This window comes from Pinus tabuliformis, chromosome 7 (assembly GCF_031772625.1).
Source record: "Pinus tabuliformis cultivar Carrire ecotype Pingquan chromosome 7, CPIR1, whole genome shotgun sequence".
Taxonomy (NCBI): domain Eukaryota; kingdom Viridiplantae; phylum Streptophyta; class Pinopsida; order Pinales; family Pinaceae; genus Pinus; species Pinus tabuliformis.
Genome location: NC_142293.1, coordinates 372291434 through 372315456, shown reverse-complemented (window position 1 = coordinate 372315456; position 24023 = coordinate 372291434). Strand labels below are relative to the sequence as shown.

The following is a 24023-nucleotide window of genomic DNA, read 5'->3' as shown; positions in this document are numbered from 1 at the left end:
GCGGATTGAGTTGGCGTGGTGTCGTACGAGGCCACGTGCCTGCAACGTGCTTGTCTGCCAGGTGGAGGGGACGGCGCACAGGTAATGGCGTCCCTCCCCTACTGCGGTCGCCGTCACTGAATTGAAAAATAGCTTTCCACGAAGCTGGCAGATATGTCAGGATTATGGTACTTCGGGAATCGCCGCCTATTGTATTATGAAATTTAAGCATCTCTAAAAGAGGCAGGCATATTGTAGCTTTAGATGCAAGCATAACTAAAAGATGCTGAAGTAATAAATATTCCATGTTAAATATTCAATCTGTTTTTCAACTCCTTAGATTTCGTTACTGCCATTAACATTATCTTGATAGCATCCAAAATTTTAATTAGGCCGAAGCTCTGGTCTAAAGTTTTAAATTAAGAATGTTTAAGATTTGATAATTGGTAAAATAATTTGGAAATCTTTTTGTTTAATACAACCAGTATCAAATTAATATATTAGGTTTTTTCAGTTTTTTTTTATCTTCATATATGTAATTTATTAAAAAATAACTAGCTTTATAATTTATTAAAAAATTATTGTGATTTAAAGTTAATTTTTATGTTTTATGATGATGATGATGGTGGTGGTTAACGTCAACTCAGACCAAAATGGTCTATCGGACCTAAATAAACAAATTATCTATTTTGATTTAAAATTTTATTCCTATGGTCAAAAAGCTTGGAGAGAAGCCTCCCGAGCTCACTATAATTTTAACATTGTAAAAGGCTAGGAAGGTCAGTATTGTAACAAAGATTGTGAAACTGAGATGTAATGTGGTTATACGCCGGGCACTCTAAGAGGAAGTGGTTTTCATCCTCGATGTTCCTATTCTCACATATATGGAAAATCCTTTCCGTCCATGGGAGGAACTGCCCAACTACCTGTTTCACTATGGAGCTCATCAGAATTCGTTCTAATCTTTGCTTTATTAATTTTCTTCTTTGAGCTAGTTAAAATAGAGAGATACTTTTGATCTTCTAGGCTGGGGTTGATGACGTTCTTATAATAACTTAATTTTCTTTTAGCCGCTAAGTCTTTCTCACACCACGTTTTTTCTTTGAACTTAGAAGTAACAATATCTTGAATGTTATTTATGTTTTGCAATGCATCATTTTAGTTGATCTCCCAATAGTTTAACGAGGCCCTTGTGTCTTTATGCACCCTCGAATTACTTTCATATTAAGTATATTACTTTCATATTAATATATTTAATTAGTAATATTAATATTGTTAATGATATAGCAAGGAAAAAAATTAATTAATATTATTAATATTAATATTTAAATAAATAAAAATATATATATTTTTTATAAATTCATTATAAAATAATATAAATTATTTAAATTTAAGTTTTTTTAATAAAATATTAAATTTATTTAATATAAAGTTAATGAACATATAAATGATGAAAATTAATTTTTTTATGTATATTAATCATATTTACTAATATGATTGTGCTAACTATATTTAAATTAAGCCCGAAGAATTTTAAATTTTTAAATTATGAATAACCAAAATTTGATAATTTAAAAATATTTTTAATCAAATACATGATCCAATAAATAATATAAAAAATATGTAAATCATTTTTAAATTTATCTCCTTATCTTTATAATTTATTAAGAAATTATTTGGATTTTACCTTGTATATTACTAAAATTAAATTTTAGCTTATATATTACATTAATATTCATAATATTTTACTAATAAGGAAAATGTGAAATTTCAAATGTGAAATTTCATATCAAATCTATACAAAAGAAGGTAGGCATGCTAACATCTCTCCTTACCCCAATGTCCATTACAATGATTACTTTGAGCATTTGAAAAGTCAGACCAATGATTGAGGTGGAAATAACACAGCCCCAGTAAATTGTAGTTCTTAGGGTTTGGCTTTTTCCTGTTTGAATAAATAAATAAATTACCAAAACCTTTGAAAATTTAATATTCGCTGATTATAGACTGAAATTAATCCATCCAAAAATTATCTAACCCAGAAAATTGACAAGAAAGATGCTCTAACAATTAGACTAATGCTAGTAAAGGAAGCTAGGGTTACTGACTTCTCATTATGGCTCAGGGATTCAGAATAAGGATCTAACGAACTGGACAAGACGAGGATGGTTACTTTAATTCTCATTTGTCACGTCGACATACAAAAAGAAATACCGTTAGTTATTAATGGTGAGGAATAAGAATCTAAACTACCGAAATGTTTCGATCAATAAAATCTTGGTCTGTCTGGAACAGCTTGCCGTCCGCACTTGCGTCAATCGTATAACAAGGCACAACATCTCTCTCTGTATCTGTGCCTGTAAACTATACAAATCAAATCCTCACTGTACTTTCCATCGTGGGCTTCCCTGGCCCGAGGCAATTTGTCGTTTTATGCAGGTCTCGGACAAAACTAAATGCATGCCGTCGTTTAATTATGTGCAATGCTTTACGTCGCGTTATTTTTAATCAGCGTGCTTTATCCACCGCCTATTTCTCGAGTATTAATGTGGTCAGCCAACGAGATGGAATCATACTTTACAATTAACAAATCATGCTTTTGTTACGAACACTGTAATATGCGGATCAATAATTGCAGATTCTTTGTAGTGGAAGACAGTGTTACAAGAACGGAATATAATATGCAGATCGATGATGGGAGATTCTTTGTAATGGAAGAAAACTTTACAACAATGTAATATGCAATATGCAGATCCGTAAATCGAGAATCTTTGTAAATATGATAACCGCCACTCTTCACAATACTAGTCCCCAAGTTCAAGTTGACACTTAGACCACTTCAAAAATGACATGGAAAAAAAAACCATTCTCGCTAAAGACTAGTTTTTTGTTGTAGTTTTATAAGTAAAGCATAAGGTGAATGTTATTACCAGTCTCCAAAGATGTTATTATTGGTATTAAAAAACGTAGCAACAGTTTTTACAGTAACACAGTTTTTGCATTGTTAGCATCAATCGATGTTCGAGTTAAAGGAGAAGGTGACTGTTGTTATTGGTCTCCCAAATTGATAGTATTGGTATCTAAAAAATACTTCGACAGTTTTTGTTTAGCACAGTTTTTGCATGGTTAACTATTTCAAGCTTCCTTCATTAACCAATGTTTGAGTTCAAGGAGAAGGTGAACGTTATTATATGTCTCCAAAAAATCTAATACTGCTATCCAAAAGGTATTGGAACGGGTTTTTTCCTTAACACGGTTTTTGCATTCTTAACCATTTCAAGCTTCCATCACCAAACTATGTTTGAGTTACATGGTTGTGGTCTTGCGTTCAAATTGCTGCCTTAGTGGTGGGTTCCATAGCAGTGGCATTGATTCTAAATTTCCTTTTTAATGGGTTACACTAGTGGTGGTTTTAATAAGAAAAGTTACATCGTTGTTCATCCTATTTAGTGTGTGATGTGACCAACGAAAAGAGGATACGCATGTGTTGGGAGTTCATTCCCATTCGCAGGTTGTTTAGATTCTTTTACCATATTATACTCAATTTATAATATTTAGGGATGGAAATCAACACCAAAGTTTATCAAATTAAATTACCCCTCTTAGTGAAGAAACTTTAGACACTTATTTTGTACCACCCAACTCTTAAACATTGCTTTCAATGCCCTTGGATTGTTATAGAAAACAAACCTTCTCTATTATACTATCTATCTATGGACTCTTAACTATTATATACTACTATGGAGCTGAATTCACTCTAATAAAATAGAACCTCATTGCTGAATTATAACACAACCTATACCCAACTAGGGTTAAGCTTGACTCTTTCAACTTTGGACTAGTGTTATAAATTTAGCTCTTCTAAATTCTTCTTCATGGTCTCCTCATGGATATCCAATTTTCTATGATTCTATATCATTCTTCCAAATCAATATCCCATTTTCTATGAGTAATGGGGGCTAACATGACATCCTCTCAAATTATGGTGGTAAATCACCATATATCAACTTTTGTGATGCATAACATTTGCATCATAAGGCAATTACCAGGAACGTTGAGTAGAATACTTTCCTAAGTGTGGAGCTTATGTGAAAAAAAATTACCCAAAAAATGTCATATAAAACTTAAAAATTACCTAAAAGTTTACAAACCTCAATTCTTCAAACTAAGAACTATTGCTTAAACTACTCTTCTAAGCTAATTCCTTCAAATTTTCCACTCTTAAATCATCACAATCCATATTAACTTTAAATTTTTAAATTTTTATATACCAGACGACATTTAAGTACTAGCTTCTAACACTTTCAACTCCGTCATTAGTATATTTTTCTTCTTCACCTCCCCAACATTATGATTATTAGAGGCATCCTCTCACTCCTTTCTAATCATGCATAGTTCTTTGCAAGTTCCTATTTACTGAACTCTTTATCGAAAGGTGTACACGGAAAAAAAAATTGTATGGTAGAGATCCAATGACTTTTTTGGTTGGATTAATGTTTGGAACAAGCCGTTCTTCTATGATTCATATTGGAACATTAATCTCTTTTTAATTCTTCCCTAAGTTTCAATTAATGAGGAAATTTAAGGGCATTCACATGTCTATGTGAAAAGAGTTTGAAATTATGTTTGACGTCTAATGAAACTGTTTGGGTTACATGGCTTTCTTTAGATTTTTCACGTTGCATCTTATTTGGATATTTCAATGTTTACAATCTGCAATACACTTTTGATAGTTGATAGTGGTTGATTGTATTTGAATATTTTGTTATGTCTTTTATCTAGCAATTATATTTTATTAGAGGATTTATGTGGTATTTGTCAATTTTTTTCTATTCATGTCTTTATATTAGATATTCTTTTTCTTAGAACTAAACCATGTTATTTAGATTACTTTGCCCTTATTTTGAAGTTTCCGTCATATTTCTCTATTGAAGCTTTAGCAATGCAAATATTTTCTTCACTTTCAACTTCAAACCATTTACAACATTGTTGTTTTTCTCTCTTTATTTGAGTGTTTTCTTGTGATGGAATTTTTCCTTTTCTCTACTTATGAAAGTCGAGAGTTGTTAAATCTATCAAGAGAATACATACTAAAACATAAACAAAACTAATGAACAAAAATAAGAGAAGTATTATTCTCAATCCACTAGTTGAACTCTCATTGCAATCTCATATCTTTATAGGATTAATGAATACATTATTATATAGTCCACATATTTCTAATTTAATTATCCATTATCTCACTAATTTACTTTCCCTAATAATTTTGCTAACTCATTACATCTATAAATTTGTTGCCATAATTTTGATAACTCAAAACACACAATTTTGTTGCTAATTTGTGAGCAATTGCATAGCTTATTTTATGCATTATCCTCAACACTCCCCCTTAATTCTCCCCATTAATGCTTAATGAGGTGATTCCAAGCATATCCCTCATGTATTCAAACTTCACTTTGGGTAGTACTTTGGTAAATATATGTTAATTTGTTGTACAAAACTTTATTTCAATTTCTACTTTTCCCACATAGTCTCTTATGAAATGATATTTGATATCAATGTGCTTGATGCGATTATGAAACACTAAATTTTTAGTTATTGCAATGGTAGACAAGTTATCACACTAAATAGTTGTGACATATTTTGGTTCTTGTTTTAGATCTAACAATACTTTCTTCAACCAAATTTCTTCACATGTAGTTGTTGTTGCTGCAATATACTATGCCTCTCTAGAAGACAATGAAATAGTTGGTTTCTTCTTTGAACAACATAATAGTGTACCTTATCCAATGCATAACCTAAAGTGACTTCTCTATCATCAAAAGGTCCACCCGAGTCACTATGTGTATCACCAACCAACCCAAAATTATTTGATGAAGTATACCAATTTCCATAATTTCTTGTTCCCCCACATACCTCAAAATTCTTTTTGCTGCTCCAAAATTAATCTTACTATGACTTTGCATGAATATAGAAATCAAGCCTAGTGCATGCATAATATGAGGCCTAGTGTTAGTAAGATACAAAAGACTTCCTACTAGACTCCTATAGGATTGAGCATCTACCTTTTCAACTCCATCTTCTACAAAAAAAATTCATTTGTATTCAACGGTGTGCTCATCGGTTTACAATTTCCCATTTTTCATTTTTTAAGAAGATTTGAAACATATTTTTCTTGTGAAATAGAAATTTCATCATTCATGTGTGTCACTTCTATGCAAAGAAAATAATGGGGCAAAGCCAAATCAATAATTTCAAATTCAATCATCATAGCCTCCTGAACTCTTTCACTAACAAATTATTTAAATATGTGTATATCAAGTCAACTAGATATAAGCACACACTTATTATATCATTATCATCTGACTTGATATACAATGTGTGTTCATTTTCACTTCTATTAAACCCCTTTTTCAAGAAATAAGTGTCAATTCTACTTTACCATGCTCTTGGAGCTTGTTTAAGCCCATAACGAGCCTTTTTCAGTTTGTAGACTTTGTGTCTATTTCCTGCTTCTTCATATCCTTCGGAAAGGCCGATTTTACATCAAACTTATAAAATAACCATTTATATTGTGTTGTCAATGCCAAAATAGTTCTGATTGTATCAAATCTCGCAACAGGAGCATATGTTTCATTGTAGTCAATACCTAGTTGTTCAGCATATCCATTTTCTACTTATCTTTCTTTGTGCCTTTATATTGATCCATGAGCTCCATACTTCATTTTATACAACCATTTCACCCTGATGACTTCTTTTTCAATAGGAGGATCCACAAGCAACCATGTTTCATTCTTTTTAATTGCTACCATCTCTTCATCCATTACTTTGCACCAAACTAACTCTTTCACTGCATCTCCAAAACATCTTGGCTCTGCTTCAATCTCGGACATCAAAGAAAAATTAGTATAACCATAAATTTTGTTTAAAGATTTTGTCTTTTTCCGGAGAGGACTTGGACTTGAAACGACGCTTGAAGTAACAAAATATGATGGAATGGATGTGACCTCTGAAGTATTTTGATTACTTGATGGATTTGCAGGAGCAAAAGGTTCATCTTCTTGTACAACAATACTTGGAGTTTGTTGTTGCACATCATGATTACACTGCCATTCTTCTTGCTCAACAAATAACACATCACGATTAATCATTAATTTTTCAGTTTCTAGATTGTACAATCTATAACCTTTGGTTTCCTCATAACATCCAATAAAAATGCATTTCACACTTTTATCGTCAAGCTTTCTTCTCCTTTCAGTAGGCACATGAGCATAGGTAATGCAACCAAAGACTCTTAAATGATAAATATTTGGTCTTCTTCCACACCATGCTTCATAAGGGGTAATATTTTTCACACTTCTTATTGGGAATCTATTATGAAAATAAACAGATGTAGCTCTCAGCCCAAAAAATGTTTGGGAGGTTTTTACCTTTCAGTATGCTCCTAGACATCTCAACAATTGTTCTATTCTTACGTTCAACAATGCCATTTTATTAAGGAGTATAAGCAGCTGTCAATTGCCTCTGAATTCCATTCATTTTACAATAAGAATAAAAATTATTAGAAGTGAATCCTCTCCCTCTATTTGTGTGTTATGTTTTTAGACAATAACCACTTTGCTCTTCCATGTTGTGGGGAAAAGTATCCAACACGGAATGACCCTATCCCACTCTAAGGGTGATAGTTCCTTAGCAACAGCTGAAGCAAAGCTATCTAAAGTTACTCCTTTATGACATGCAAGAGATGAAAGGAAGAGATCCACTTACCGATGTCTTGCGCAAATGGTCGATCCAATCTCCTCTATTTTCCGCTTGCTCCCAGCTCCAAGTCTTCTCACGGGCCCAGCTACACGAGATCCTGCGAACAAGACAAGAAAAGGAAACTACAAGAAGCATGCATTCATAATTGATTCAAGGATTAGCATAAATCAAATACGCAAGTAAGACAATACACCATTGAAAAACATGCGAATAGAAGAACCTCAAATGCTTTATTAATATAAGGAAGTAAGGTTCACGTGGTGATACAACCGTAAGAGGTCCAATCCAGCATCACCTTCCTGACGGAAAGAAATCTCCTCTTCACCTCCCTCAAGCAATCACCCAATACTCACAACTATAAACCAACAGCAATTCTTTGCACTAAATTCCCCCTCCTAGATCCCATGGGATGAGATCCTTATATAGAGTTTTGGAGTGAAGATAAGTCAGCTTGATGTGTGACTTGTTGTCTTCTTCAACTCCAGTTGTTCTTCAGTCCTTGAGTCCACTCGAAGTTTCTACCTTCCACTTGGAGTTTTAGAAGCTCTTAACTCATCATTAGGCGAATCTTCTGATCCAAGTGTCATTTTGGAAGCTTCCTGGGCACTGGCACATTGAGAAAAGATTCCTCCACATGTCAAAGTACGCCCAGCGCAGGTAGCCTTTGTTGCACTTGCTATGCAGCGCAGGTACACCATAGAGCTTTTGACATTCAGCGCAGATGCTTAGTGGAGCACCTGCTTTGATCCAAAATTGACCTGTTCTTGAGTGTTTTTCAGTGGAGAACTGATTTGCAGTGCTGTGGTTTGCTGACCTTGTTCCTCTAAGGGTAAGAACAACATGTTTAGGGACTTTGGATCCCTCAGATTATTGACATTACATGCTCCATGATGTAAGGCACAAAAATGTCTATAACAGTTGCCCCCTAAAGTATGAGGTCGTTTATCGGGTGAAATGCTTTATTAGGAGGATCCGAAGTTCATTCAATCGTCAGGAGGTTTCATACTTTCTTTTCATGATCTAGCTGATGCGGGCATTTCCCATGCTCAGCTTTATAAATACATTTGCTGTACATAAACAGACGATCGTCTGATAATAGACTGATAATTCTCTGCTTTTAATTATCATCCTTTTAGTAGGATGATCATCTGCTGTACATGTCTATGTTTTTATCTCCTGAATATATATCGCAACCCGGATGGATGAAACTAGATCCGGGGTCTTCAAACTTGTCCGATCTTCACTCTAGTACAAGTCGATCTATGTGAGAATTTCTTGAAGTCGAACATGGAAAGACATCGCTTGATTACCAGTCAATAATGTAAACTGTTAACAAGCGCGAGAGGAATCACCGATAATGATGAAGACCCTCAAGGTACTACAGCACAATTCACGTGGCGTGAATATAGGATCTGACGTCGAACACCACGCAAAGTCTCCTGGTCGAAGGTCATTAATGTATACCTATCGCTGGAAGTGAGAAACTTGCCATTGAGGCATGCAAGCTTCAAAGTACTGAGGGGGTGTTCCTAGATCAACTTCTTGGATAATGAGCTGATGTCGACAAGAAGTGATCCGTCAAAGGAGGGCCTTAATGAATCCCACATCAGTGACACGGAACGGAGCTAGTGATGATGGTGAAAACGATCTGTGAAATATGATTCAGGGTGGCGGTCATGGAAGGATGAAAGATGATGTAAGGTAGTGGATGGGACCCGGTTGACACTCTCTGAATGACATCTCTTGAACATATAACGACACTGATGTGATGGATCGGTAGCATTACCCCATATATGGATGGTATGGCGAGACCATGGTGAAGGGACCGGTGAATGATAATAACCCAACCCGATATTTACGGAGGCAAAAGTGTCATGTTCAAGAGCGACTTGCTACCATTAAGCTTCGAGGTTCTTCCCAATTTTTCCCCAGTCATTTCTGACCAGTACCTCTTTATTTTTGTCAAGCTTGAGGAGGATAACATATGCTTGTTCTATAACTTGCCCTTCGGGCAAGCCCATCGCTATGTTTTAACGAGCTTAACGATAGGGAAACTCGTTCTCGTCTAAAGACAAGTTTGTCGCTATCTAATATTTTTAACGCGCCCAACGACAAAGACAACTCGGTCCTTTTCATTTTTAGAGAGTCTGAAAAGGGTACATAAAGTGGACTCCAGGGGTCCTTTTTCGTCATCTAATCCCTTAAGTCCGAAAAACTATAAAACAATACAGAAGGGATGAATGTTCGATATCTTTATCGAGCCGAACTAGACAAGCGCTCGATCTTTTTGTGCAATAATCCCTCAGGTCCAAAAAAGATTAAAATCTAGAGGAGGGATAGCTCTTCCTGTCCTTTTAACGAGCCGAAAGGCCAAAACTCGGCAAACTTTTCATATTTTACGAGTCAGTGAAAAGAGCTCAAAGAAGACTCGTCTTTTGAGGAACGAGTGATAAACAGGGATAGCAGCAGATTCCAGGTATAGGTTGGAATTTTCCAATCACGGCAGTGTTACAAGGATGGCTAAGTGAAATCACTCTTCGCAGCTGTTCCTCAAAATAGGTAAACAATCAAGTGGATGTGAATGATCGGCCAAATGAAAAGTGGAGGTGACGGTGCATAAACACGACGAAGGCTTTTATGGCTGATGAATTTACGGTCTCAAATGGTTATTTACCGGTTCATTTTTCTTAATGAGCTTGAACTCTGGGGGAAGCTTGCTCACATGCTTATGTTTATTTTTTAACGAGCATGAATTTCCGCATTAAAACTGCTCGGTTTTGCGTTTATTTTTTAACGAGCATGAACTTTGCCAAAACTGCTCGTTTTGCGTTTATTTTTTAACGAGCATGAACTTTGCCAAAACTGCTCGTTTGATAAGGTCAAATTCATATTTTACCATGACTAGTTTTTTCTTTTCCAGAGATAGTACTGTTTCATCAATTGCTGCAAAAAACTTGTTAGAAACGGATAACATGAAGTAAAAATACTAATATTTCACTTTGAACTACGTAAAAAGCAATTAAAAGATGTTTTTACCTCTCATTTTACCATTTCATGTGCATTCGGTTTGTTGGAGCTTTGGAGGTGCCTCTTCCTCTCGATTTCTCACCAGCTGATTTCGGGAGATTCTGTGGACGATTTTCAACGCCGTTTCCACCAGGTAGGAGCTAAACCCTAGCTCTATCTTTTCATGGTCTTATTTCTCAGTTTTATGCTTGTTTTCCTGCCCCCATGAGCCCCTGGGGTTTCACTAGGGCGCTCTGCCATCAGCGCAGGTGCCCCATTCGAAACCTGCATTGGGGTTCTCATTTTTCAAAGGCAGTTTGTCCCCCAACGCAGGTGAGACCCTTCCCTACCTGCGTTGGGCGCAGAAAACATCTTGGTTGCACAATTTTTCATGAGATTTTTGCCATTTTCTTTACCGAGTCAGGGATCTTACTCCTCCTCTTATTTGTTTTGCAGAGTTTATTGGAGCAAAATGACTCTTACGTGACGATAACGAGAGCATGAAGAGGAGGACATGATTGCCCTCCATGATCCTGTTACCGTGAACGCATTGCGGAACTGTGGCTTGCTAAAATTCTTCCGCATATCTAGCATGAGGGCACAGATACGTCTACTGCAGTACCTTCTTGATGCTTGGGATCCTGTTAACCAAGTGTTCCAGATTAGGGGCATGTCCATCCCCTTGACCATAGTGGACATTTACTTCTTAACCGGGTTGTCAAGGCGGGGTGCCCCCATTTCCTTGTCCGGTTCGGCCCGAGGGAGTGACTCTGTGAAAGATTATATCTGTCAGTATTGTAGGGAAGGATCCCAGCCGAGCAGAGACGGCAAGGTTTCTATCCGTGATATCACTGACAGGTCTCTCAGGTCTATTCTGTACACGATTTGTAGGATGGCCGGCAGCGCATCCCCTCATGTTGCCAACAGGTCTTATGTGCAGCACGCCCTGGAGTGTCTTCAGCCGAAAGTTTTTAACTGGTGTGATGCAGTACTGGTTCAGATGAAAAACCAGTTGACCAAAGTAAAGGACGGGAAACTGAAGAATTTTGGCTTTGGTTCAGTTTTGACTGCCTTCGCTTTGGAGAAGATACCCTTGATGCAACCTCAGTATATTATTCTCGACTTGCCATCTCCTACTGAGCCACACATGCAGAGGTGGGTTGACCACATGTCCAGACATGCAGGTCAATCTCAGATTACTTTTACTGATGCCTTCTTTAGGTGGTTCGAGCGGCAGGATATGGCTTTTTCCGAGTATCCATATATTGGCATGGATTTCCGAGGTGATCCGGATTTGGTGCTACCGGATGGCGAGCAGTGGGGTGATCTTGGTAAAATCTTGACCTTATCACTGTTTACTGTTTTTATTTGTAATGTCCTTGTGCTTTACTCTATCAAGACTCTAATCAAACTCATGTGTGCATGCAGATGTTGGTCCCGTCCGTCCAGCAGTTCGTCCGAGAGCTCCGGCCGCTGCCCCAGCAGGGGAGGCTCCTGGGAGAGCTATTCTCCGCGACCTTGACTTGGCCGAGACTCTTGCAGCTGTGCAGGAACAGGTCGAGGGTCTTACCCTTGGGATTCCGGATGTACGGATCGACGAGCTGCCTCTACGATTGTAGCGACATACTGCTGGTGTTCCTAGACGATGGTCTCGTCTTCTGCGCATGATTGCACAGGCCGTGGCATGTTATCATGAGCATCACTAGGCTAGGGTGCCCCCCAGCCATTTTTGAGTTTTGGGGTCATATGACCGATTTTGTCTTGGTTACAGAACATTATATGTAAACCGTAAACAATTATATATATTTTTGATTTTCGGGGTTTATTCCAGTTTTTATGTGATCCATGTATGAAACATTGATGATGCTTCTCTTTTTATCAATTCTGCAAGTGTCTATCTAACACATAGTTCGCTAATGAGTCGGTTAATGTGTTTAAGTTTCTGGAAATGTGTTGATATTGGATAAAATCAAACTGTCTTTCCAAGATTTTAACTCTTAGGAACTTGCGATAAATAGCTGGATTTCGGACAGAGTAGGTACCATTTAGCTGTAGTACCACGAGCTGTGAGTCTAGCCTGACGACTAGCCGGCATATGCCATGGGTGATGGCATCAGAGAGGAGCTCTATCAACGCGCTATACTCAGTGATATTATTTGTTGATTGACCAATACATACCCCCCTGAAACTCACTAACTCGCTGCTTGGGTCAAAAATGGCCCATGCTGCAGAGGATAGGTTCTTCGAACTACGACTCGCTCTGTCAGCATATCCAACCCACGGTTCCAATGGATTTGGCATCTGCAATAAGTGTAAAAAGCGGATTACTTAAACCGGAACAAATGCTTTAGCGAAAAAAAAATGTAACAAAAGCATACAGGTTACTATTAGGCATAGTAACGCTTAAGGTACAACCCGTTACGGGGTTGCGCCAGTGGAACTCCGTCATAATCTACCAACTCGTAGGCTCATTTTGCTAATACACTCTTAACAATATAAGGGCCCATCCATAAGGACTTAAATTTCCCAGCTCCCAATTTATCGGATTCTTGGTCATAAAGCAAGACCAAATCACCTTCCGAGAAGACACGGGGTTTGACATTTTTGTCGAACTGCGCTTTGACTCGTTTCTTCCAACTGGATTAATTCTAAGAAACGAGCTTCTTCTTCCGAGGTTCCAGGGAGGAGATCAATTGCGAGTTTAAGGGACGAAATTTCACACTGGATCGGTAGGATCGCCTCCAGGCCATACACCAGTTGAAACGGTGTGAACCCAGTGGCATTCCTTACCGATGTTCCGTAGGCCCACAAAGCCGAGTACAGGATCAAATGCCATCTTCTTTTGTGAACCCCAACCATCCTTTGCAGCATGCGCTTCAGGACCTTGTTGATCGCTTCAACTTGTCCGTTAGCTTGCGGATAGTACGGAGTAGAGCTGTCGTGAGACAATCCTAGTTTGGCAGTTAATTCAACCATCATGTGATTGCGAAAATGCGATCCATGATCTGTCAATATGGCCTGTGGTATGCCGAATCTGGCGACTACATGATTAAAAAAGAATAGGGCTGCTGTTTCACCAGTGTTATCCAATGTAGGCATCGCCTCGGCCCATTTGGTAAAATAGTCAACTGCGACTATAATATACCCATGCCCCCGGTCGAGGTGGGGTTACATTGCATGAAATCGATGCCCCACTTGGCGAAAGGCCCCACAGCTATTATTGGTTGTAAAGGAGCGGGGGGTCTTCTGGTTTTGCTATCAAAAATCTGACATGCATGGAAACTTCTAACTGCGGTTATGCAATCTTTGAACATGGTTGGCCAGAAGTATCCTGCTCATAAGATTCTTTGTGCTGTAGCATATGCAGATTGATGCCCCCCACAGGTGCCTGAATGACATTCATTCAGGGCTTTTTCGGCCTCCTCATGGGTTAGACACCTTCTCAGGACCGTATCGACACCACGACGGTAAAGCGTATCACCGACGATCATGTAGTCTTTTGCTTGGTATCGAATGCATTTTTGTTCTGAGTGAGAGGTGTCTGGCCGAAACTTTTGGGTTTGGAGATAAACTATTATATCTCCATACCACTCATCACTTGCTGATATCAGAAACAAACTTTCATCCACGATCGATTCTTTGGACGTTTCATCATTGGACGATGATGGGAGATCGCATAATAATTTTGCGAAAACTAAAGCTTTCTTTGATTTGGATTTCACAAATTCCAGATCAAATTCTTGAAGGATAGCTATCCACTTTGAATATTTGCCCCCAAGCAACTGTCGCGACAGTATATAAGTCATGGGGTTGCAATCTGACAATACGGTGGTCTTCCTGAAGAGGACATAATGCCGAAATCTTTGTATCGCTTGAACAGCAGCAAGTGCTAGCTTTTCAACATGAGAATATTTACTTTCTGTATCATTTAAGTTTTTACTTAAATAATATATGGGGTGTTCAATTCCGTCGATTTCTTGAACTAAAACCATTGCAATGGTCGTATCTGCTGCAGCCAGATACAGGTTAAAGTCTCTTTGATAGTCCGGGGCGTACATTAATGATGCTTTTACTAGCGCTTCTTTCAGAGCATCAAAGGAAGCTTGCGCAACCTGGTCCCAGACGAAAGGTACATCCTTTTTCAAGAGACGGGTATAACCTTTAGCAAGTTCTGCGTAATTTGGAATGAACCTCCTCAGAAAGTTTGCTTTCCCTTGGAGTTTCTGAATCTGAAGCAAGTTCGACGGTGGAGGCAAATTAATGATTGCCTGCACCTTGCCAGGGTCGAGATGAATCCCATCCTTGGAGACTATAAAGCCAAGTAAACGACCAGAACCGACGCAAAACACACATTTGTGCGGATTGAGTCTTATCTTGTAGTGTCGGCAACGTAGAAATATCGCTCTTAAATGTTGCGGATGATCAGTCCGCTTTTGCGAATGAGCCGGAAGATCGTCGAGATAAGGTTGAACGATGTTCTTGATGTCATGGAAAGCATAATTCATTGCTCTCTGAAACGTCGCCCCTGCGTTCTTTAAACCAAAGGGTAATTTTCGATAAGCGAATGTGCCCCACGGACAAATAAATGCAGTCTTTGACTGGTCCTGTGGGCGGATATTAATTTGATTATACCCGGAAAATCCGTCCATAAACGAAAAGATTTCACATCCGGCGCATTCATCAATTATCTGGTTGATGAAGGGTGTAGGGTAGTTGTCCTTTGGACAGGCTTGATTTACATCCCTATAATCGACGCACACTCGTATTGTTCCTTGTTTTTTCATCACGGGGACAATATTCGATACCCAATCGGTTAGAGGAACTAGATAGATGAAACCAACATGGAGGAGTTTTTCAACTTCTGCCTTAATGGCAGCGGCTTTCTTGGGGTGCACCTGCCGAAGCTGTTGTCTTACTGGTTTGACATCAGGATACATCTTAATTTCATGTTCAACGATACTCGAGTCAATGCCTGGCATTTCATCATACGACCAAGCAAAGACATCTCTAAATTCGCGGAAAAGAGCTTTATATATTTCTTGTTTTGAAGGGGAACAACCTTTGCCGACATAAATATTCTCCACAATGTCTGCTTTGGTCGAGATTTTTATGGCTATAGTTTCTTCTATATTGGATAGGTTTCTCTCGGAGTCCACCGTATTTACAGTATTCGTTAGGAATTCAAATACTGAAGGGTGATACAGGTCGCCTTGAGTATCTTCCTTAGGAAGGGAACGATGGTGGTTATCATCCTATGGTGCCCCCTCAATCCACATTGATTGCAGGATTCCTTCGTCACTTGTATGCACTCGTGACCAAGGATCCAAAGGGGTACCACATTCTCGTGACCTATCTACCCAAACGCTTGACGAGCATTAATTTGGGCTCGCCTCCCATGCCTGAAACATTGATTGCTACAATATTTCGATTGGGCTCGGGTGCAAGACCATTGCCCGATCCATGACGACTTTGTCTTTTGCGACCTTCGTGGAAGATATCATGTTGCAGGTAGTCACCAATGGTACATTTCCTATGTACATATGATTTGGTAGCGAGAAAGTCCCCATCATCGTGGGGTCTTTCAACAGGTCTACTCCTATATCTTGAATTGAATGGTCGCTTTCATGGATCATGGGAATGCTTCCCGTAACTTGTGAACCATTAAGGAGGAAGTTCTGTTGGTCGACGACCGTAATCCCTCCTTCAAACGGGAATGCGATCTTCCTAAAATAAGTCGACACGACAGCTGCCATGGCATAAATCCATGGTCTTCCCAGTAGGATGTTGTAATCCAGATTCCCATCTATGACTTCAACATCAATTTCTACTGTTTTTCCACCTAGTTCAACTTTCAAGTTACTTAGGATACCGTAGGGGGTATACGTCCTACCGTCGAAAGCCTTTAGTGTTGTCGAAGATCTCGACAAGGTTGGTGACCCTAGCGTTTTCCAGCAGCTCATCGACATAATACATGTAGATGCCCCCTCGTCAATAATTGTTCTGTGAACAGTTTTGTTGAGGGCCTTCACTTGAATAAGGAAAGCAAGTTGAGCTGGTAACTGAGGGTCATACCCTTTGTGATCAAAGGACACAAGATTGGAATCCTTAGGATCAACCCCCCTATTGCCGATAACAATGCCTGCCTTTGGGATGGACAATTTTGTAGTACTTCTAGAGTCGACATAGCGGATGGCGATTGAGCCAAATATTCTACTATGTTATAATGCTACGCCGCTCTGGCACGAGGATTAAAGGTCGACTTGTGTACTACACCCTTAGGTGGTTTTATCGTTAATTCTGGCATTATGGGTGGGACAACTTCTGTCGAAGTTGTTGTCGAACTACTAGGTTGATCTTTACCTTTTTCGTTTGACAGTTGCAGATTCCCGTAATCTTTGTTCCTTGTCGAAATCAAAGCATCATTCTGCTGCTTGGAGATCGATAACATTAGCACTTGCGACGGGGAAGCATTTCCACTATCAACCATATTTTGACCTGGATTGGGAAATGGATCAGTCAGCACAACTGGGTTCTTTGGACTTTTAAAGAATCTCTTGAGCTCAGCTTTGTACGGACACTCTGATGTCTTGTGATCTTCGTCACATATCATACAGGGCCATTTCTTTTTCCCTTTCTCAGGAGAGTTCGAAGAAGTTTTTTCAGGTGACGGATCATCCTATTGCTTCTTCTTCCCTTTGTTTTGTTTCTTCTTGCTTCCTGGTTGATTGGTTTCTTTGCCCTTATCTACTGATATGGCATTTACTTCCGAAGCAAGAATCTCTTCATGGGCATTTCGATCTGAAGTCTTACGGGCTTTCTGAGGTGAAGCCTTTTTCGACTTCGCGCTTGCAGTGCCAATCACGCCATCTCTGGCATGAGAGTCAATATTCGATTTAGTAGGGGGAGGAATTGAAAATTCAGGTCTGGGGGCATCAGGTATTTTGTCGTAGAGCGTGCCAGACTGAGTATATACCAAGTCTAAATATTGAGCACGAGCGATGACTTGCTCCTCTGTTACGACTCCCCCCTTGGCCACATCTTCCGTTATAGCCGGAAGTAATGACTTTATAAACCATTCGGCTAATAGCTGATCAGGAACGTATGTTTTCACCATCCTACGACGGCGACGCCACTCATGTATATGATCAGATATGTGAGTAGCTGTCGTCTGTTTGAAGTTGGTCAGTATCTCGGTTCCTGTTTGATACCTGATAGGTAATTGAAAATGGGTTAAGAAAGTCGTGGCTAAGGAGCTGAAATTATCGAAAGAGGTTCTTGGCAATTCTATATACCATTTAGCCGCCGGACCCGTCAATGTCCTCTGGAAGAGGCGAAGTCTTATCGAATCATCGTTCAGAGTGTTCGATGAACACCATAGATGAAAGGTCATGACGTGATTCGACGGGTCTTCACCTGGATTTCCATTGAATTTAGGAATGTCCGAGGGAAGTTTGTGAGGAATCGCTGGCCACCAAGGGGCGTAGGCAATCAGATCGTTTGTCAACCGATGTAAATCGGGTAACTCCAAAGTTGCCACGAATGGCAGCTGTTGACTCAGGTTAGGTGAAGCGTACCCAGAATACGATGGAATCGCCTGAGCAGTTGGTCTTTGCATACCAGCATAATGTAATTGATGCTGATATGATTGATATGGTTGATGGACTACTCCACCATAGAGTCGTTGGTTTTGACTGTATTGTAGGTACGGTTGTCCATTGTTCGCAAAAATCTGCTGCTCGGTACCTTGGTACACTTGCTGGAACTGCGGTTGTTGATACTGCACCAACCATGGTTGTGATACCATTGGTTGTTGTGTGATGCTTACCACTGGGCCAAGATGAGGGGTAAGGGTACCCGTTTGTGCTTGTGTCGCCCCGCCAATCAGCGATTGTGGTTGGGTTGCAGGGTCAAAGGGTTGTTGCATTACAACCTGAGAAAACTGAGGTTGACATGCAACAGGTATTGTTTGAACTTGCGACACAGTCACAATTGCTGGTGTCGTCGGGATGTTCGTCACAGGCATCTGTTGTTGCATAGAATACACAACTCTTGGTTGCTGGGGTAGCATAGGCATCCAACCACTTGTAGTTATTCCAGTATAACCTGAGTATGGTTGTGAGCTCCCGTATGGGTAACCTCCCGAAGGGGGTAATGAAAAAGCATATTGCCCCCCATACGGTGGTGGTCCGTAACCGAGAGGATTTATTACACCTCGAGGACCGGATTGCCCAAACTGATTTCCGAAAGGATCAATTTGTTGAGTTCCAACATAGGAGTTACCGGGTATTATCCCGGGAGAACAAACAGGAACAGACCATACTGTCGTCATGGCCCCCGAAGGGACCCCCTCCAGCTGTTGAGAGTTAGGGACAGATGGTATGCCGGCAAACATTGTCGGAATGACTGCAGGGAGTTCTGCTGTCACTGTGTCATTTGGCACAGTCCTAGATGTTGACGTTTGTTCAGACATTTTGAGTCTATCCAGTAGATTGCCTAGTGATTCTTCAGGAACTTCTCTGGGTGATAGGCTAGCTTCTGACGCAGTAGGAAGTAGAGTGATCCCTGCTCCAAAATGTGTTGGAGTAGTTGCTTGCAGATCTTCTACAATTTCTTCTATTGCGATCAGACCGGGTGGAAGAGGAAGACCGTCAGGTCCGTAGAATATTTCTGGTGCCGAAGAAGGGGTTGTTTCGACAGCGGCAATTGTTTGAGGAGCAAGACTCTCTGAACCGATCACTGATGGAACTGATTCAGTAACACAAGTATTTGCTCTCAGACTAGGATCAGTGTTACTGTCCTTTTGGGGCTGTTGAACTTCTTCAATAGGGGCAGGGTTTCCAGAAATGTTTGGGGTAACCGGAACCTCAGATGTCGTCGGAACACTTGTTCTAACTTTGACAGGAGATTTGGAACCAGTTGAACAAGATCGCTTTGCCCGGGTTGTTTTCGATTCCGGGGACAAAGACGGTTGACTCGTATGCCTCCGCGAACGACGGTTCATCGATTGACTTTCTTCCACGGTTGCGGATTACTTGATCAACCAACAATGCACAGGGTAAAATGTGTTTTCGAATTGAATTAATTTTAGACGCTTTTTAAGACACAACTTGCTTTTTCATGTTTTAAGAGTCGAGAAAAAGCTAAAGATGACTCTAGTCTCCTTCGATGTATTAACGAGCCCGAAGTGACAAATGCTCGGATGGACTTTTTCAGTTATAGAGTTTGAAAAAGGCCAAAAGAAACTACTCTGGAGTTCTAGGCAAAGGGTGTGCCAAACCTTTCGCGAAACCACGGAATACGTTTTACGGTACGAGTGGTCGATCTTCGTGAATGCTGTGTTCACTGCATCGCGATCAGTAGGGCGGCCGACACGACTTCCTATGGATAAAGGCTTTGTTCCTATAGGGTCCCCCAATATACACGACGGTACGCGGGGGCACAAGTCCGTATTAGTGCTATCGTCCCTCAGGAGGAATCACCCACCTTCGTAGAGATCGACAGTCACTATGTTTAACGACGCCGGAACACGTCTCTACCTAGACCTCTACTGTGTTTCGTTATGTTTCAAAGCGTTGTTAGATAAATTCAGTTCTTTTTAGGTTGATCTTGCTTAGCAGTTTGCCTTTATGGATCACCACGTGATGTATGATACAACTCCTAAATGCAGTCTAAGAATGATAAGCAAGCTTTTTCAATTCTTTCAACTTTATGAAAATCTTAACTACTCAGGGAAAAGAAAGACATCATCTTTTCAAACAGATCATAGAGCACACACTGATGCACTTTTCCTAAATCGACATGCAAACTGTCAATATGCACATGCACAATGCAAGTATTTCTTTTCTTCTTCCTTAATGTTGATGTATTACAAAAAGAAAGCTGTTGTATAATTTCGAATTGAATTTCAAGCGAAAGCAAACAAGTTTTTGTCCAATAATCAAAAGAACACCTTAAGATTCACTCGTTTCAAACACAAGAAATACTGAAATTCGAACCATATAACGAAAGCAAATGCTCAAGCAACTATGAACAACAATAAACTAGCTCTTAGAATCACAACGACACTTTCTCAAAGGTCTAGATCCAAGAGGTCACAGCAAGACTAGTTCACTTTCGCTACGGGAAACTGTGAATGAAAGCAAGAAATACAATAAGAACAATCACGGTTTCTTCATACAACTGAGGCGGAATGAAGGCAAAGAAAGGTAGTTTCAGCTGGGTATACAGGTTGACAACAGGTTGCAAAAAACAATATTGAAAACTGGGCAACAGACAGTAGGGAACCCCAGTTGCACAAGGCAAAACTGGATCAGCGCAGGTACTGCACTGTCAATCTGACATGCAGTGCAGGTAGCCCCTTCGGGACCTGCGTTGCAGCGCAGGTAGCCTTTGTTGCAGCTGCACTGAAGAGACAACTCTCGTCTCTCACAGTTTGCTAAAAAATCAATGGTTTTTGGCCAAATCAGAGGCTATCAGCCAAGTATACACTAGAGGATGATTAAGGAAGATGAACACTATCACAAAGAGCTAAAAAGAGTCCTTGTGGATCAGCTCTTCAAATCATAAACATGCCCAGCACTGAGCTAGAGTAGCTGCCCTCTACTTTGCATTCGAAGGATTCGAATGCAGTTCGATTCGGTACTCCCTCTGTTTAGGAAATGAATAGCAAGAAACACAAGCTACCAATAAGACACGATCCCCAGTGGAGTCGCCAGTCTGTTGTGGGGAAAAGTATCCAACACGGAATGACCCTATCCCACTCTAAGGGTGATAGTTCCTTAGCAACAGCTGAAGCAAAGCTATCTAAAGTTACTCCTTTATGACATGCAAGAGATGAAAGGAAGAGATCCACTTATCGATGTCTTGCGCAAATGGTCGATCCAATCTCCTCTATTTGCCGCTTGCTCCCAGCTCCAAGTCTTCTCACGGGCCCAGCTACACGAGATCCTGCGAACAAGACAAGAAAAGGAAACTACAAGAAGCATGCATTCATAATTGATTCAAGGATTAGCATAAATCAAATACGCAAGTAAGACAATACACCATTGAAACACATGCGAATAGAAGAACCTCAAATGCTTTATTAATATAAGGAAGTAAGGTTCAGGCGGTGATACAACCGTAAGAGGTCCAATCCATCATCACCTTCCCGACGGAAATAAATCTCCTCTTCACCTCCCTCAAGCAATCACCCAATACTCACAACTGTAAACCATCAACAATTCTTTGCACTAAATTCCCCCTCCTAGATCCCATGGGATGAGATCCTTATATAGAGTTTTGGAGTGAAGATAAGTCAGCTTGATGTGTGACTTGTTGTCCTCTTCAACTCCAGTTGTTCTTCAGTCCTTGAGTCCACTCGGAGTTTCTACCTTCCACTTGGAGTTTTAGAAGCTCTTAACTCATCATTAGGCGAATCTTCTGATCCAAGTGTTATTTTGGAAGCTTCCTGGGCACTGACACATTGAGAAAAGATTCCTCCACATGTCAAAGTACGCCCAGCGCAGGTAGCCTTTGTTGCACTTGCTATGCAATGCAGGTACACCATAGAGCTTTTGACATTCAGCGCAGATGCTTAGTGGAGCAGCTGCTTTGATCCAAAATTGACCTGTTCTTGAGTGTTTTTCAGTGGAGAACTGATTTGCAGTGCTGTGGTTTGCTGACCTTGTTCCTCTAAGGGTAAGAGCAACATGTTTAGGGACTTTGGATCCCTCAGATTATTGACATTTCATGCTCCATGCTGTAAGGCACAAAAATGTCTATAACATTCCACAAGAGCTTTAAATTTCTGAAATATGACAAATGTATCAGATTTTTTCTTTAATGAAATATACCCATGTTCTTCTACTAGAACCATCCACAAAAATAATGAAATACTTATTTTTGTTGAGAGAAAAGTTTTGCATAGGACCACATGGTTCCAATTGTTTACTTTCTCTCGATGATTTTCCTACTGGAAATGAATCTCTATGTTGCTTACCAAGAATACACCCTTCACAACCTTTATCATTAGAACCAATAAGTGGTAACCCTTTGACCATTTTCTTGTTATATAACAATTTCAAGCCTTTCATATTCAAATGTCTATAACTTATGTGCCATAGCAAGGAACTATCATCATAATCAACATTTAATGTTGTACTTGCTTCACAAGGGAGATTGAAAGCAAAAATTTTGTTTCGTAGCATATTAGTCTTAGCAATAATTTCACTGTGATCATTTTTATCATAGATTATGCATTTCTTGTTCTTGAAAACAATTAAATATCCCTTTTCAAGGAGATTCCCCACACTCAAGAAATTATGTGCTAGACGAGGAACATATAAAACATCATTAATGTGCTTTGGTTTTGCTTGTTTTGTCTTCACATCAATTTTTCCCTTACCTTTATCTTCAGCTCGATTGTCATCTCCCAATACTACATCAAATTTTGTAGATTCATCTATCTCTACAAAGCCATATTTGTCTCATGTCATGTGATTGCTGCAACCACTATCCATAAGCCACACCTCTTTGGAATATTATTAGTTGAATTAGAAGCCAATAATAAAGTGCCAACCTCTTCTTTTTCTTCAGAAAAATTAACTTGTTGATTTTTTTTTCCAACAATTTTTTTCATAATGGCCAAATCCTTTACAATAAAAACACTCAACTTGGGATTTATTAAATCTTTTACCTCCATCAGTGTCATCATTACCTCTTTCTTTGTTGTATGCAAAAAATATTCCTCTGTCTCTACCTCCTCTATATTTTTTTCCTCTTCCTCTTCCTCTTCCTCTTCCAAAGGTGTTTTGGTTTTCCTCATGAGAGTGACCACTTTTGTCTTTGAAAATATTTCCTTTTGCTTGAAAAGATTGATCAATAGATTTTTCAGAAGATCTATTTTCTCATGAGATTGAAGAAACCCCATTATCTCATTCACAGACAACTGAGTTAGATCCTTATACTCCTCAATAGCAACAACAACCCCATCAAATTTTGCAGGCAAACTTCTTAAAGTCTTCTCAACAATTTTTTGATCTTTTAAATCTTCTCCATAAGACCTAATTTCATTCACTATACCCATAACTCTAGTGAGAAAACCTTGAGTAGATTCAGAGTTTTGCATGCACAAGGTTTCAAATTCTCTTCTTAGTGGTTGCAACTTAACAATTTTTACCTTATCACTTCCTTCATATGCTTGTTGCAAAGCATCCCATGCCTCCTTTGATTTTGTTACTCCAACTAGTCTTGGAAAAATAGAAGCATGCACTACTTGCTAGATTAGGAAGATAGCA

The 24023-nt window shown here is 39.4% G+C and overlaps 1 pseudogene; it reads right to left on the bottom strand.

Annotated features, from left to right (window-relative positions):
* LOC149247532 (protein NRT1/ PTR FAMILY 5.6-like) overlaps nucleotides 1-23812 on the bottom strand; it is a 52943-nt pseudogene extending 29131 nt beyond the window's left edge.
* Nucleotides 23813-24023: the final 211 nt, after the last annotated feature.